Raw genomic sequence first — 15,048 nt, 5'->3', positions numbered from 1 at the left:
CTCCCTTCAGTAATTTTCTCATTATTATCATTCAAATTCTTAGTGTCACAGTCAGTAGCTACTTGCCTCTTAGCAGTCAGCTTTACTATTTCTAAAACTGCACTTTGACCATGGAAATTCAGTTTTGTCATTTCTAATACCAAAACAATTCAAATTCAGACTCTGAGTTTCTCAAAGTAAATACCTGGATTATTAACTTGTTAAAATGGCTATATATAGTGTACATGACAAGACAAGGGAAGGCCTCAGGTGTGGCCTCTGTGAGAAAAGATGAGTTGTCCCCTTGCTGAACAGAGTCAGTTTCAGGTGACTCCAAAATGAACCCACTGATGTCTAATCCTGAGACCAGCAGTGATGCTGGTGGCATCCCAATGATAACATATTTAAGAAAGGATAAAAATACTGTGCAGCAGCTGTGAGAGAGGCATGAGAAATACATCTTAGAAACAGCCATGCAGACATCAACAGCAGTGAAGAAGAGGCGGAGGAGATGGTCCAGTTGCTGGAGCAAAGATTCCCCTGCAGCCTGTGCAGAAGTTTATGGTGAGGCAATGGAAAAGTGTGAGAAGGAAGGAGTGGCAGGAAGGAAGTGTTATGGACACATCATAACTCTCATTTCCCCATCCCCCTTGCATAATCCATATTATTATATGGTGGTAGAGAAAGCTTCTACCACCTCCCCCCCCTTGTTGGTGGGGGAGGTGGTAGAAGAGTCAGGAATGGATCAGGGACTTTGAGCCTGGGGTGAAAAGTGCAGGGAGAACATGTTTTTATTTTTATTTGGAAAAAAATTAAATTATTGTTGAATTTGTCTTGCCCATGATGATAATTGCTGAGTAAACTCCCTGTCTCTATCTCAAACAATGAGCTTTTTCATCTTATTTTCTTATCCTGTCCTGTCCTTTCATCCATCCTACTGGGAGAGAGTGAACAAGCCATTGTGTAGTGCTTAGATGCTTACCTACAGAAGGGGAGTGAGAGAGAGCGGTTTGGTGGGTGTCAGCCAACCAAGGACAAACCATCACAAGAACCTATCAGAATAAATGTCAGATGTTGCTTTCTGTTGATACTTTTAAATATTATCTAGTAACTCAGACCATGATAAAAGTCTTGGGTAAATTCAGAAATTGAAGACAAACTGCAGACTTGAAATGCCACACTGAAGTCACAGTTATTTGATAACTGACATTTTCCTGTAAGTCACCTGTTTCTTTGAGTCAAGAAAATATTTATTTGTGGAATTCTATATTTTTAAAATTATGTTGGATACCTTTTCTTGCTATTTGTTTGTCAAGTGTTTTATTTTGTATTTTTTGAAGTCATGTACAGTGATGAAAGAAAGAATTTATGAAATTCTGCTATGAATATATCTAAGAATGCAGTTCTATTTTTAAGAATAGTCTCAAATTTACTAGGTCTTCCTGAATCATTCCTTGGCAATATGGTCCTTAACCTCCAAGCAGCTTAGAAGAAAAAAAAAAAGAAAAAAATCAAATGCTGAAAAATTTTTTTATACAATAAAGAGAGATACAGTTTCAGTCAGGTGATGACTGGCACTATCTGTGTTTAAAATTCACATTTGAATTATGATGCTGTCATAGTTTGAGACCCCTAAAATCCAATTCCCGAGTCCAAACCCCCCTCTCACATCTCAGCCCCGTGTGAGATGGGTTTTCCAGACACAAACACGAGACTCAATATGGGGGGAAGGGAATTATATTACAAACACTGTACAAATAAATATTATAATACATCATATACAATCTTAACTATCTCTCCTATAATAAATCAGTATTTACAATGGATCAATTTCTTCTCCCTTCAATAAAAGTCCAGAAGGGAGAAGGAAAGATCCTTTCCACTCTCAGAGCAGCAGTCTCTCTAGGGCAGTAGTCTCCTTTCCTCCATGCAGCAGCTGTAGCTGGATCTCTTTTCGTTACACATGAGGGAGGCCTCCAAGCCCCTCTCAGCCCTTCGACTCCAAACAAGGGTCTTTCTCTTCTGCAGGTTGCGTTCACCGGGACAAAGGTCACTTCACCATGTCATATTCACAAAGTCAATAAGTCTTCATGATGGTCCCTATCCTCAGGGGATTCAAGCTCCCTTGCAGAGCTCCCGTGCTCTGTCATCAGGCTGCTAGCTTAGCAGCAGCAGCAGGGGGGCGAGGCCCTCCTCTGCATTCCTTCTGGCCATCCCAGTCCAGCTTTCCAGGGCACCTGAGCTTCTTAGCTCTTCTCTATCTCTGTGGTGCTGCATTTTAGGACTCCTCTCAAGTGGGAGTCCACCACCCCTCCTCTCTAGGAGAGGTCTCCAAGGAGTCTGGGGAGTTTGTTTCAGTTCTTACCCAAACTCTCTCTCTCTCTTCAGACAATACTGTGTCTCTCTGCTTAGCTGCGTACTCGGTTTGCTGCTTCTTCAGTTCTTATCTCTTGGCTTTCAGCCATAGCCTTCATTCACTGCTGTTTCTGTTGCTGCTTCTGCTGCTGCTTACAGTGGAGAAACATCCCCCAGCTCTTAGCTACAGATACTTAGCCCAGTCTAACACTGTTCCGAGTCCCTGTAGCCCCCAGGTGGGGCTGTGGGGGGGCCCAGCCCCCAGTGGGTCGCCAGGCCCCTTCTCCTCATGGCCTCAGAACATGGCCACTCTCCCCCAACAACTACAACATCACCTTCTTTTCCGGTCTGGTTGTTGATATATTTATATTTTGCAGGAACGCTCATTGGCTCAACCCCAAGGGTCACCACCCCCTTGGGGATTACCATTTTATAATTCCAGGGGGAAAACATTTTTCCCCCAACACAGATGCTTACTCCAAAGGTTAGCGTTACACTGGATGATACATCATTTCTATTTGTTAATAATTGTGCAACTGTGCTTCTAACTCTTAGCTTTAAATTCCCGTTTTCATTATTATCACAAATGCTACCATGCGTCAAGACCCAGAATTCTGAACATTACTGAAAATAATAACATATTTCTGCAAATATTAGGAAAAACCCACAGTTTTTATCTTGTTTAAATACTGGGTTTTTTTTAAAACAGTGCAAATAGAACAAATAACTATGAAAGTTTTTATTTATTTTTTTCATGTCTGGGTATTAAGTAGCATAAAATTACGTGAAGAATAAGAATCATTTATAGCAACAGGAAAAAGACCTTTTGACCTAGAATTTGTACTTTGTAGGAAAAGTAAAAACAAAAATAGGTTTTTTTATAAACAAGTAAATTTGAAATATAAACCACAAAATACATTGCGCTGACAATATAGTTTCCATATAACTTCACATTGATGGTACAAGCTCCACTTACATCTCTGAGGAGCATAGATTTATGAACATCCCATAGGGTAATTCCACAGCAGGAAATTGTGGAGAACTAAAGTATAAAAATCTCAGAATAAGGCAAATAATTTCAAAATCAACTTATTCCCCAAGTTGACTCCTGTTTTGTCAGATTGCTCATATATTCTCACAAGACTGAGAAGTAAATGCCAACTATTTTAATTGCATAGACTTTTTATATACCAGATATCTGCATTTGCAATATTCCTCACTTTAGCTATCATTATACTAAAAATATTTTATGTATGTTACTTCAAAATTGAGTCTCTGACCCCTTTCATTGTCTTCTAAATTGTCTCATAATTGTATAAGCATATTGACATGACTACTTCATAGTTACAATGACAATCAGCATCCAGTGGTTTTCCCTGTTTAGAGAACAACCTCACAGTCACTAAGACTCTGGTATTGTTCACTATTAATTAGAACTGTATATTATTTTGTATACTTTTCTCTACCTGTTACTTAAATTTATCCTCATTGAGAAATATCTTTTAAAATAAGTTACTTTAAAGAATATATTTAAGCTTTTCTAAGTGATTCTTAAGAAATTCATAATCTCAGGAATAAATGAATTTCATTGCTAGAGGAAATAATTGCTTTGTGTATAGGTGATTAGTGATTTAATATTTTCTATTAAAAATAAAATTGTGCATTTTAGCTAGGTTACTGGTAAAACTGAGAAGTCTACTGGTGTTTAAAATTGTTGAATCAGTGCTGCATGATGTGAATATATCTGAAGATGTAAAATTCTGTGCAAAAATCACATGATCATTAAATGACCAAATGCTCTTTCTCTTCTCAGAGCCTGCAGTGTGGTGGGCTGAACCTTGGCAGGTCCAGTAGATCTGAAAAAACATTAAGGAATTTTTTTAACATGAGAAACCACTAAAGAAAATAGTTGACTTCAGCAACAGGTTTGAGCTGATATCAAAATGAAATCCTGTGCAATTGTAAACTATTGTAAAATGAGTAGATGTTCTGACAGAAGTGAAAAATAATAAGACCCAGACTCAGCAGTATTTTTTTTCCTATGAGGAAAGACTGAGAAGTTGGGATTGTTCAGCCTGAAGAAGATGAGGCTCCATGGAGACCTTATTGTAGCCTTTCAATAATTAAAGGTGGCTTACAAAAAAGTTGGGGGCAGACGTTTTACAAAGTACCATTGCAACAGGAGAAGAGGTCATGTTTTAAAACGTTTTAGGCTAGATATACCAAAGAAATTTTTTATGATGAGGGTGATGAAACTCTGAAACAAGTTGCCCATACAGGTGGTAGATGCCCCATCCCAAGAAACATTCAAGGCCAGGTTTGATGCAGCTCTAAACAACCCAATTGAGTTGAAAATGTCCCTGCTCATTGCAGTGGAGGTTAAACTAAATAATCTTTAAAGTTCCTTTTCAACCCAAACTATTGTATTACTATGATTTTGTGTCTTACTATGACTGACTGTGAGAAAAGATTAACTCTGGCACTGTTTAAAAATTCTCTACATGTCTTCCCCTTACTGTGTTTTAACCGCAGCTGACAACGAAGTACCACACAGCCACTCACTTGTTCTCCCTTTAGATGCCCAGAGGGACGGAGAGGAGAATTGGAAATAGATACAATCCATGGGTTGATATTAGAACAGTTTAATAGTTGAAATAAATGAAAATTATATAATATCAATAACAACAACAACAGCAATTAAAAGGAGATAACAAAGAGAGAGGAATAAAACTCAAGAAAGACAAGTGATGCACAATACATTTGCTCATCACCCACAGATTGATGACCAGACCATCTTTGAGCAATGATCAGCCACCTATGGCTAACTGTCCCCCTGTTTTCATACTGAGCATGATATTCTATGGTATGGAATAGCTCTTTGACCAGCTGATTTGGCTGTTCTGGCTATGCTCCCTCAGAGCTTCTTGTGCATCCGTTCACTGGCAAAGCATTGGAAACTGCAAAGTCCTTGATTTAGAGTAAACACTACTTAGAATCAACCAAAATATATTTTTTGTCAACATTATTCTTATACTATATCCAAAACAAAGCACTGTACCAGATACTAGGAAGAAAACTCACTTTATCCCAGGTAAAATCCCACCCTATCCTGTATGTTTTTCTACCAGTGTCTGTCTACTTGAAAAGAAGATAGTAATTTGAGAAGGGAGGAAGAACACATCAGCACTGTACTTCTCCTAATACAGAAAACACCTTAAAATTTGTCATAAGCCCCTTTAACCCCCACTGTGATTGAGGAAGGATGCAATTGTCAACTTTGGGACCAAGAAAGACGTTCCCATTTCAGGGAACTATGACATCTGGAGGAATAAATATGAGAAAAAGAAGTAAGAGGAATGAATATGAAGGTGTTTTCTTGAATAAAAATTTCAACGATTTTCTTATTGAAAGTTTTTTGTATTGTTTAGATGATTAGGACTACTTGACTGAGAAAACTAAACAGATAAACAATAAATTCTTGACTTCACAAGTATAATATGTTCCTTTCTCATAATCTAAATACATGAATCCCGAGAATATTAATTGAACAAGATACTTCCAAGAATCTTGTATTTATAACTCATTATCTTTATGAAAGAAGACAAGCATTTATTTTCTCATTTTTTGCAGGTAAAAACGATGCACTAATGCTATGTGAAGTAGGTGTCGTGAGAGAAGTCTGAAGCATGCTATACTGTTCCAGTGTTGTATATTGTAAACATTGTTTTTGAAGTAACAGGTGCAGTTGGTTTATCTAAGAAATTAATTGAATAAGTTTTTCGGGGTGTGGAAATGTCATAATACTCCCACTGTATACTCCTTTTAGAAATATGTTTCCTGAAATTTATGAAGAATATTTCTTAAGCCTCCAGAAATTGTCAAGAAAACCAAAATATTATTAAGTGCAATCTCCTTTATTTAGTTTTTCTGTGATGTCATGAGTAGTTGTGGAGTTAAGCAGTAAAATTGACAACAATGTCATTATATGGAATAGTAATATCCTGTGTGCAACTGACTTGTTCTTTTAGAAGAACCCTCTGCAGTTGAAAAGTGCTGCTTCGCTTTCTTATATGAGTGATTACGTATCAGTCAGTGGAAACTCAAAGGTAACCCTTCGTCTATATATGTTTGATATCTTTTGGATCTTATGTAGAGAAAAGGGAATTTTTTTTTTAATTTAAAATGAATTCTTTTGAATCTAAAACTGTTTGTATTTCTTTATTCATTAAAAATGTCACGCTGTGTTGGTTTTTTGGGGATATGGGGGGCAAACGATGGGGTGCATTAAGATGTGTGAGCTAACAAAAAAACCCCTGTAACTCCTAGGTCTGAGTCCATCACCTTGTACCTTGTTTTGCTGTACACATCACTGACTAAGATCCAGTTGTGTTTAAAATGTCTTGGCAATTTACAATAAAACTACATTAAGACCTTCACTAGTGAAAAAACAGGTTATAATTAATTCCCTACTTTGTTGCTTTCTGCTTCCTTTCTTCATGTTTCTAGTCACTGCTACATCTAATGAGGGCTAGGGTGCTCGGGGGGACAACACTGAAATTAAAATAATAAAATTAAGGACCACCCACTTCTCTCTGAAAAAATAAAAAAGGACTTGGTATTTTTTAATTAATTGTCATTAATATTTTAATACAAATAAGTTTGAAGATCCAGGTTCCAATTTCAACTTGTGATACAGAGTGAAAGGGTAAGAAATTTCTAGAATTGCCTTGTTATTAGATGAAAATTATATCCTCTCTTCTTGTGTCCATCTCAATAAGGAGGGATAGGAGCAGGAAATCACATCTACTTTAAGGATACAAAATACTCTATTTGTTTTGTACTGTCCTGATGAAATCACATCCTGGTAGTGTGCTGTACATCTGGCACATGTAAAGAGATGATTTATTTTTAACATTAGAGGGTGAAGTGGTCCCAGCAAATAGCCAGACATCAGTGTAGAATTATATTCAGGTAAATTAACAGCTGAAAACAAAATATGAATAGAATTTCGATATCACTTTGACAAGGAGGAATATTCCCTTTGACACCAATTTCAGAAGAAACCGCAGAATTCTTGCTGCTGGTAGTAAGATTTTGCCCTGTCACGAGTGTATATCTGCAATGAGTCGTTGATGGATTGGAGCTTTTACTTGTGGCAAGTGGAAAATATGTTACGGATAATTCTCATTCTACTCTTTTTATTGCAAAGCTACATCACTGCTTGCACATAAAAATGTTCTCCTCTTAATCACTCTATTTGAGAGCTCTTGAAATATAATAGTGATGACTCCTAGCTAGCAGGTTAGATAGATGCTAATGCAAAGTGAGTCATTACAACTTAGGTATGACCTACTGCCTAACACATTCAAATAATTTGAAAGAGTGATATAAGCATGGTATACAAATCATTTTATGTCTCTAACCAGTTTGAAATAGTGCACTCTATTTTCTCAATCATATTAAGGCAAAGCATGGTCTGGCAATCCATCTCGCTGACCTTTGTCTTCTTTTGTGGATCAGGCACATGAATTCTTTTAGCTTGCAGAATTAAATATATAATCACACACACACTTCACCTATTCATCAGTGAATATCGACCATTAAAAAAAAAAAAGTGAAATTACCCATTGAACTTCCTAGGACAAAAGTCATGAATTAGTACCATCATGTCATACTTCATACTTCCAGAAATGAAATTAAATTCTGTGTCCAATCATCAGAAGATAGGTAATAATGCAGGAACACCTTACCATATTGTCCTGTCCATATCACAGCTAGAAAATGTATTGACTTGATCAAATCCAGAGAACATCTAAAAAATCACACTGTGGCAGTCTGGTGAAATATACACAGTGATATCAATATAAACCAGCAGGATCAGAACGGTATAGGGATTTTCAATCATATATTGCTATATAAATTGCATTTCTTGCTGTGTAACACCCTCTATATATCTCTTAATTAAAAAAGAAAAAAAAGATAATGAGAGAAAATATGTATTCTCACTGTATTTTTTAAAAATAACAAGTTCTATTTGAATTTTCATGTCCCTCATAATGAGATGGGAGAAAAAAAAGACAAGATAATTTACAGCATCATTGCTGACTATCATACTTCCTCATTGCTCTTTAAGTGAGCACCTTATGACTTCCTTTTACTGACATCCACACAGTTTCCTACTGATTAATAAAATTTTCCAAAATAATTTTTGAACACTTGATTAAAGAAATTAGTCAAACTTTTATATTCATAGGAACTTCTCTTTGCAAAAGAATACGTGGACAAAAGCAAAAGCCTAGGTTTAACTGGAAGTTGTTATATTTTTTGTTACTTGCCTAGCAATTGAAAAAAAGTACAAAACAATGAAAAATTTCTTTTTAATATGTTTATATTTGATTTTATAATGCAGGGACTATGACTGAAATAAGAATAAGCATGAGCAATTTAAAAAATTTTAACTTGCTTAGGAAGAGTTCATACCACTTTGATGTATTGAGCATATAAATATCCATAAAATCAATTGTTTCGTATGGTGTCTAGAAATTAGCTTTATATTGATTATGCCTAGTTATCTATTGTGTTTTTGACAACATGAAAATGGGCACAATCTTCTTTCATGGATTTACTGTCCAATAAATAATTACTATTCATTATTTATTGATTGTAAACTTCCATAATCATTTCACTTCTTTCCTCTTTATGCTATCAGTGTCAGTTCTAAACCTAGAATAATCTACTTGATCAAATTTTAAAACTGTTTATGCACACAGGAGAAATAGCATTCCACAGAGCCCTTTAAATTCATGAGACAATACAAGGTTTGTATCCCTCAACTCATTTAACCATTTTAGAACTCTACATTTAGGAGGACAATGGAATAATAACCCAAGAGAAAGTGTCCACAGTTTACATTATGGTAACTAAAGCAATGCAATTCATATGGTCAATTTTTTTTTTTTTTTCTGAAGCTGCTGGAGACAGGAGTTTGTGTGTATCACTTTTTTCACAAATATCTGAGTCAGGTGCATAGTGCAAATGATACATATCAGTGCCATACATAAAGTTTCATGAAAATAATGGGCAAATTTTGATTAAAATAGAATTGACTTTTTTAAAGCTTCCCCTCCCCCACCACCAGTTGTCTGTCATAAAGTGAAATTTCACATTTTCAAAATGAGTACATGATTTAACTATTTGGAAATATAAGCAATTTTAATTCAATTATATTTACTGTGAACTGTTTTAAACAGCACTGTCTCTATAAGTACTGATTAGAAGTATGCACTGTTCTAAAAAGAGAACTTTCCTGTAGAATGATTCTGAGCTTACAGTATCTTTGTATCTTTTAGGTGCTAGTGACACTTCTCCAAGTTGTCAAAGCTCATCAAAGCTGTAGTGCTGTCATTTATACCATACTGTATTCAGACACATTCACTGCCTTTGTTACTTTAATTCTGAACTCAGATTGCACAAATGAAAGGTAACTGAACATAAAAGCAATCAGAACTACTCAGTGAACAGATAGATTCAAAGTACTTTTCTGATTTTGTGGTTCTACCACACATATTAAAAAAAAGGTCTGATTAAACTCAAAGAAGCACTTGAATTAAAGCTGTTCACTGGAATTTGCTTTGAGTGATCACCCTACAGCTCAGTAACAATGAGTAATTCCCATAGCAACCACTACTGCCATATGTCACCAAAATCTACTCTCATACCCTTAGGACAAAGTCATACCAGACTGGAAAACAATGTTTAAAAATAACATTTTTGTAATTCTAAATTTTATCCTAGGGACAACATGGAAAAAGAAATGACCTTGCAAAGGAAAAAAGATATTTTCATACTACATTTTTCATAACATTCCCCATAGACTTTGGTTAGGAGAATAATCTTAGTATAGATTCCTGCATTTTTATATTACACCTCTTCAAGTGATGATAAATTCTGACAGTCATGGCAAAAAGCACAACACTTACTATAATGTGAAGGAACGTATGCTGAAATGTTAAATCTGTCCTTGCCATGGGCTAAACCACAACATCCATTTTAAGAAAAATTCCCCATTCAGAAAATAATGAAAAAAATGAGTTTCACATAATACATGATAATATGAAATGGCCATATTTGTTCAAGGGTGTCTGCATCCTTAGTATGTACTCATGATGTGGCAGATTCAGTAACTCGTCAAGTCTTCTTGACAGAACTGTTATGTCAAAAAACAAATTTTAAGGCGACAGTCATGTATCATCATAGAGTCATACATATTGAGTTACAAGGGACTTCAGAAGGTTGATAGTCAAACCTTCAGCTCAAAGCAAGGTCAGCTCTAATATCGGGTCATGTAAGGGAGTCTCTGAGTAGTGTACAACTAGAGTAGTAGTTTGTACAGAACTATTTATCTTGTCATACTCTCAAGATTAAGCCAGGGAAAACTAGCCAAGAGGCATCCACAGCTGCTTGATATCCTGCTGCCAAAACAAACCAAAGGGGGTCAGAGACAGCCAGCACAAAGCAAAGTAGCTCCAAACTAACAGCAACTGATAGTTTTCTAGTTTTCCTATTATTTTTATTACTGTAGTAAGAACATATGCAAATAAATTATTTTCCTCAGGCCTTTCACTTATTTGACGTGTGTTGAACAGAGTACACTCAATGTTATATAGATGCATACATATACATATGTATATACAAGTGTGAACACATGAGTTTTCCTCCCATGTAACTCTTAAAATAACTGATTTCCTAACAGTTGTCTAGGTTGCTCCATGGCTGATGGCATCGAGGACAGTTGGGAATGTGATGTCTTAAGCTGCTTCAAATGAACTAAGGGAAATGGCCGATAAGAAGATGATCTTGTGGAGGTGGGGTAATGCTTTTTCGATGCCAACTTCCCCCTTTTCATCATAAGACACACTACACAGTCACAAGGAGCAATGTCAAACAGCAGTCATGTCCCTAGACAGGGCCATGGACCACCAAGGACCCCCAAAAACCCTTCAACTCTTCGGAAACTCTCCATCAGAAGACTGTGCATGCCCCATGGTGTTACATCACACACAAAGAACACCCTCCCTGGGGAGGGATCTAGGTGTTCCCATGCTGACTTTAATGTATACAAACCAGTAAACTTTTTGTTTCTCAGGCCCCCACCCCCAACAGATCCAGATTGCAACCATTACTCTGACCACAGACATCGAAATTACAACAAAGTCTCATCACTGAATCCACAGGTGGTGATATCTTTCCTCTCCATTATCTACTTTTATCCTTTTCTTCTCTTTCTTTCTTTTCCTTATATATTTTCTTTGTGATAATTTTAGACTTTTGTAGAAAATAACCAAAATAGTCACATATCTCCTTTAGGCTGCAATTAAATAGTTTTAAGATAACTCTGCCTCATGTACATACCAGTCATTCAGCATCGTTTCACTGTGATTCACCCCAAGGGATTTATTAACAGAAACTTCATTTATCCTGCCTCAGAGGTGGGTCATTACACACCCATGTGTAACAAATCACATAATTCACGACCTAACCCTTCTGAAGACTTTGGTATGACATAGTACACAAGTATATGTCTTCATCGCTTCTTACTTGTGCAAGTTTCGAGCTGGCTTCCCACCAAGTCTCCATAACTTGACAACAGGGTCTGCTTCCCAGAGAGGGAAGAAAAAGCCAAGCAGCCAAAACTATAGCAAAAATATATATTTTACATATGAAACAGATATATACTATATAACTTATATATATACTTATAACCCCAGAAACCCTAAATAGCTTCCTAAAGGGAAGAGGGGAAGGGAGAATGGAAAAAGGACAAAATAGGATGAAAAGGGACAAAAACAAAATAGGTCTACACAATCTAAAAACCTGGTAACCAGTAAACTGAAGAACTGGCAAAATCTCACCACTTCTCTTGATAGAAGCAGGATGGCTGGACACGGCCCAGCACTCTCCCCTCACACGTGGCAGATAACAGCAGTCACTGCAGGCCTCAGCTCCAGATAAGCCAGACCGAGACAGGGACCCACCGTTCTCAAACGTCGCTGGAAAGGAAGAGAGTGAGGTCCCTCCTGCTGCCTTTATTTATACCTCAAGTTACATAAAGGAATAGCATGGAATACTTCTGTGGTTACCTTCTTAGTTCCTTCCTGGTTACAAGTTGGTCTCCAGGAAGGCCTAGAGTCAAAACTATCACATTACTCCAGCAAAATATATCTATATGAAAGAATGAAAGACAAATAGTACTAAATAGTAAAAAATAATACAAACCCACATGTGAAAGCTATAGAATGTGAGTTTAGTGGATCAAAGAGAAGACATGATAGTCTATAGTATAAAATGTATATATTGTAGATCTTACCGGTTTGATATATTTTTCAGTTACCTATGCTCCACAAATTAAATTTGGTGTACTGACTGCAACTTTTGAAATTATTTTTTTTAATATGAAAGTTGAGATAATTTGTTTAAGAAAGTAGCCATTACATTTACTTTTTATTCTCAGTGCAGGATACATATAAGTGTTAGACCTGTATTCTTTTAAATTTCTTTTAAATTGTATTTTTTTTCCTTGTTTACTTTACTGTAGCCCCTGGATACACAGTAAAGAAATGAGAACTACAACCTGTGTGCCCATACTTTTACAATAAAGAGCTCTTAAACACTGTGCTTAGTCCTGCCTTGAAATCAGTTTGTAATTGTACTCTGTTTGTAAAATTTAGTTCCTCGAAGATACATAACGGTTATGATATATAATGCATGCAAGCTTACCGTGAGCCTGAAATAAAATACTTTCAACTTAAGAAGCAGAAAAAACTCACGAACATAAAGTAGGAAACCCCGAGTTATTCTGCCTTCATCATTCTTATCATCAACTTAAAATATGCACTGTCCTGAGGTCATATTCCTCTGGCACATCCAGAATTCTGACCTTGCTTACTAAACCTTTCTATCTCTTCTCTAGGTGGACTTACAGCCAAACTAATTTTACTTTCTACAGTAAATATTGTGACTAAACTGGTCTTACTTTCCATATACATGTGCCATTTTACTTCCACTCTTCATTTCAAGTCAGTACATTTCCCATCAATGTTGGCTTCATAGCCTTCCAAATATAAGGTATATTCACAGGGAGCTGACAAACAAAATCATCACTCCAAGATTGAGTCATTCTACCTTTGTTTTCCAACTCTATAAACATTTGGAATTAAGGAACAAATACTAGTTCTCAACAAAGTTCCTTAGCAAAAGATCAGTTCTGTACACTTTGACATTTTCCAGAATGCCATCAGAGTTCCATTCATTACCTAGATCATGGATCCTAGGTGAGGGCTCATATTATCACAAACTTCAAAAAGAATTCAGAGGTTGTATGTAGGCAGATACTACAAAATCATCACAGTCTGTCTCAATTGGTAACAGGAATGATCACAGACATTTGGAAAATTCATACTTTTCTTTTTCTTATTTTTCTCCAAGTAAAAATGATAGTATATAGAGCTGAATTTACAAGAGTTCTAATAGTTACCTAGAGAAAAAGGAAAAATAACACACATATCATTGCAATGAAGAAAAATATCAGAAAACACATCTGGGGAAGTGTCCAGAATTACAGAACACCAAGAATAACAATAAAGGCCTGAATTTCCTACTGTTGGGATGAACATTTTAGTTCAAATAAAGGACTCAGTTGAAGATAGTGTTGCATCTACTGGCTATTTTCAATGGACCATTTTCAAAGATAAGAGCCTGAGAGTAAATAAACTGAGAATTTTTCACAGGTAAGCGTAAAAGCTGTAACTGTGGCTGTCTGACAAGAAAAAAAAAGGATGACAAGCAGTTATTCTTACAATAGCTTTAATCTCTGAGAGACTTCAGTTTTATTATGGAACTTTTGCCTTAAGTAAGTGTCTCCATTGTTTAAAAGAAAGGTGAAAAGACTGTGCTATTTATTTCCTTACATTTAGGTATTTATATGCCTTGTAGAAAAAGGAATCATTGCTAATAGACCAATAGATACTTAGAAAGGTTAGTCTTCCCTAGACTTTGAATATGACTCAGTAAGCAAATCATGGGTTTGGGGAGTTGTCACTGTAGGGCAAGATACCAGATTTGTAGAGTTCTGAACATGTGATCAAGTTGGAAACTAGACCTAGGAAGAGTTCTAAACCAAGTATTCGTGTCAAAAAAAGGTTAATATGGTTCTAGTAAGTCTTGAGCAAATACCTGAAGTGAACTCACTCTTTGATGGACTAAACAATTGAAAGCATAATATATTATTTTTTAAGGTTTACCTGAAAGTGTGAGGGAAAATTAATTTTTTTTATTTGAATTATCCAGCATCTGTTTAATATCCAGTAACAGAAACTGTTTGCTCTATTTGAATAATTATGTTCCCCATAAGGAACTGACTTTAGTCACTGACTAAAGTGGCATGTTTTGTGGGGTGCTTACAAATAGTTTTTTAGCCTATAAGTGCCTTCCATGACAGTATCATTTAATATGCAGTGTAGTTTTCTGAGGTGGTAATTTTGCTCTAGTATAAGTTGACAGTAAAAAGATCCTTTCATGATTACTTTTGAAATGTTATTTAAAAGGGGAATGAAAATATACAAGACCAAAATAGCAATTGTCTAAACCGTCACTAGGTATGGGAGAATAGAGAAAAGAAAAAAAAAATGATAGGTTTTTAATTTTTTTCAAAGCAAG

The sequence above is a fragment of the Manacus candei genome, unplaced genomic scaffold, assembly GCF_025592945.1.
Source record: "Manacus candei isolate 608988 ecotype Guabito, Panama unplaced genomic scaffold, ASM2559294v1 h1tg000011l, whole genome shotgun sequence".
In the NCBI taxonomy this organism is placed as follows: domain Eukaryota; kingdom Metazoa; phylum Chordata; class Aves; order Passeriformes; family Pipridae; genus Manacus; species Manacus candei.
This window is presented reverse-complemented; position numbering follows the sequence as displayed.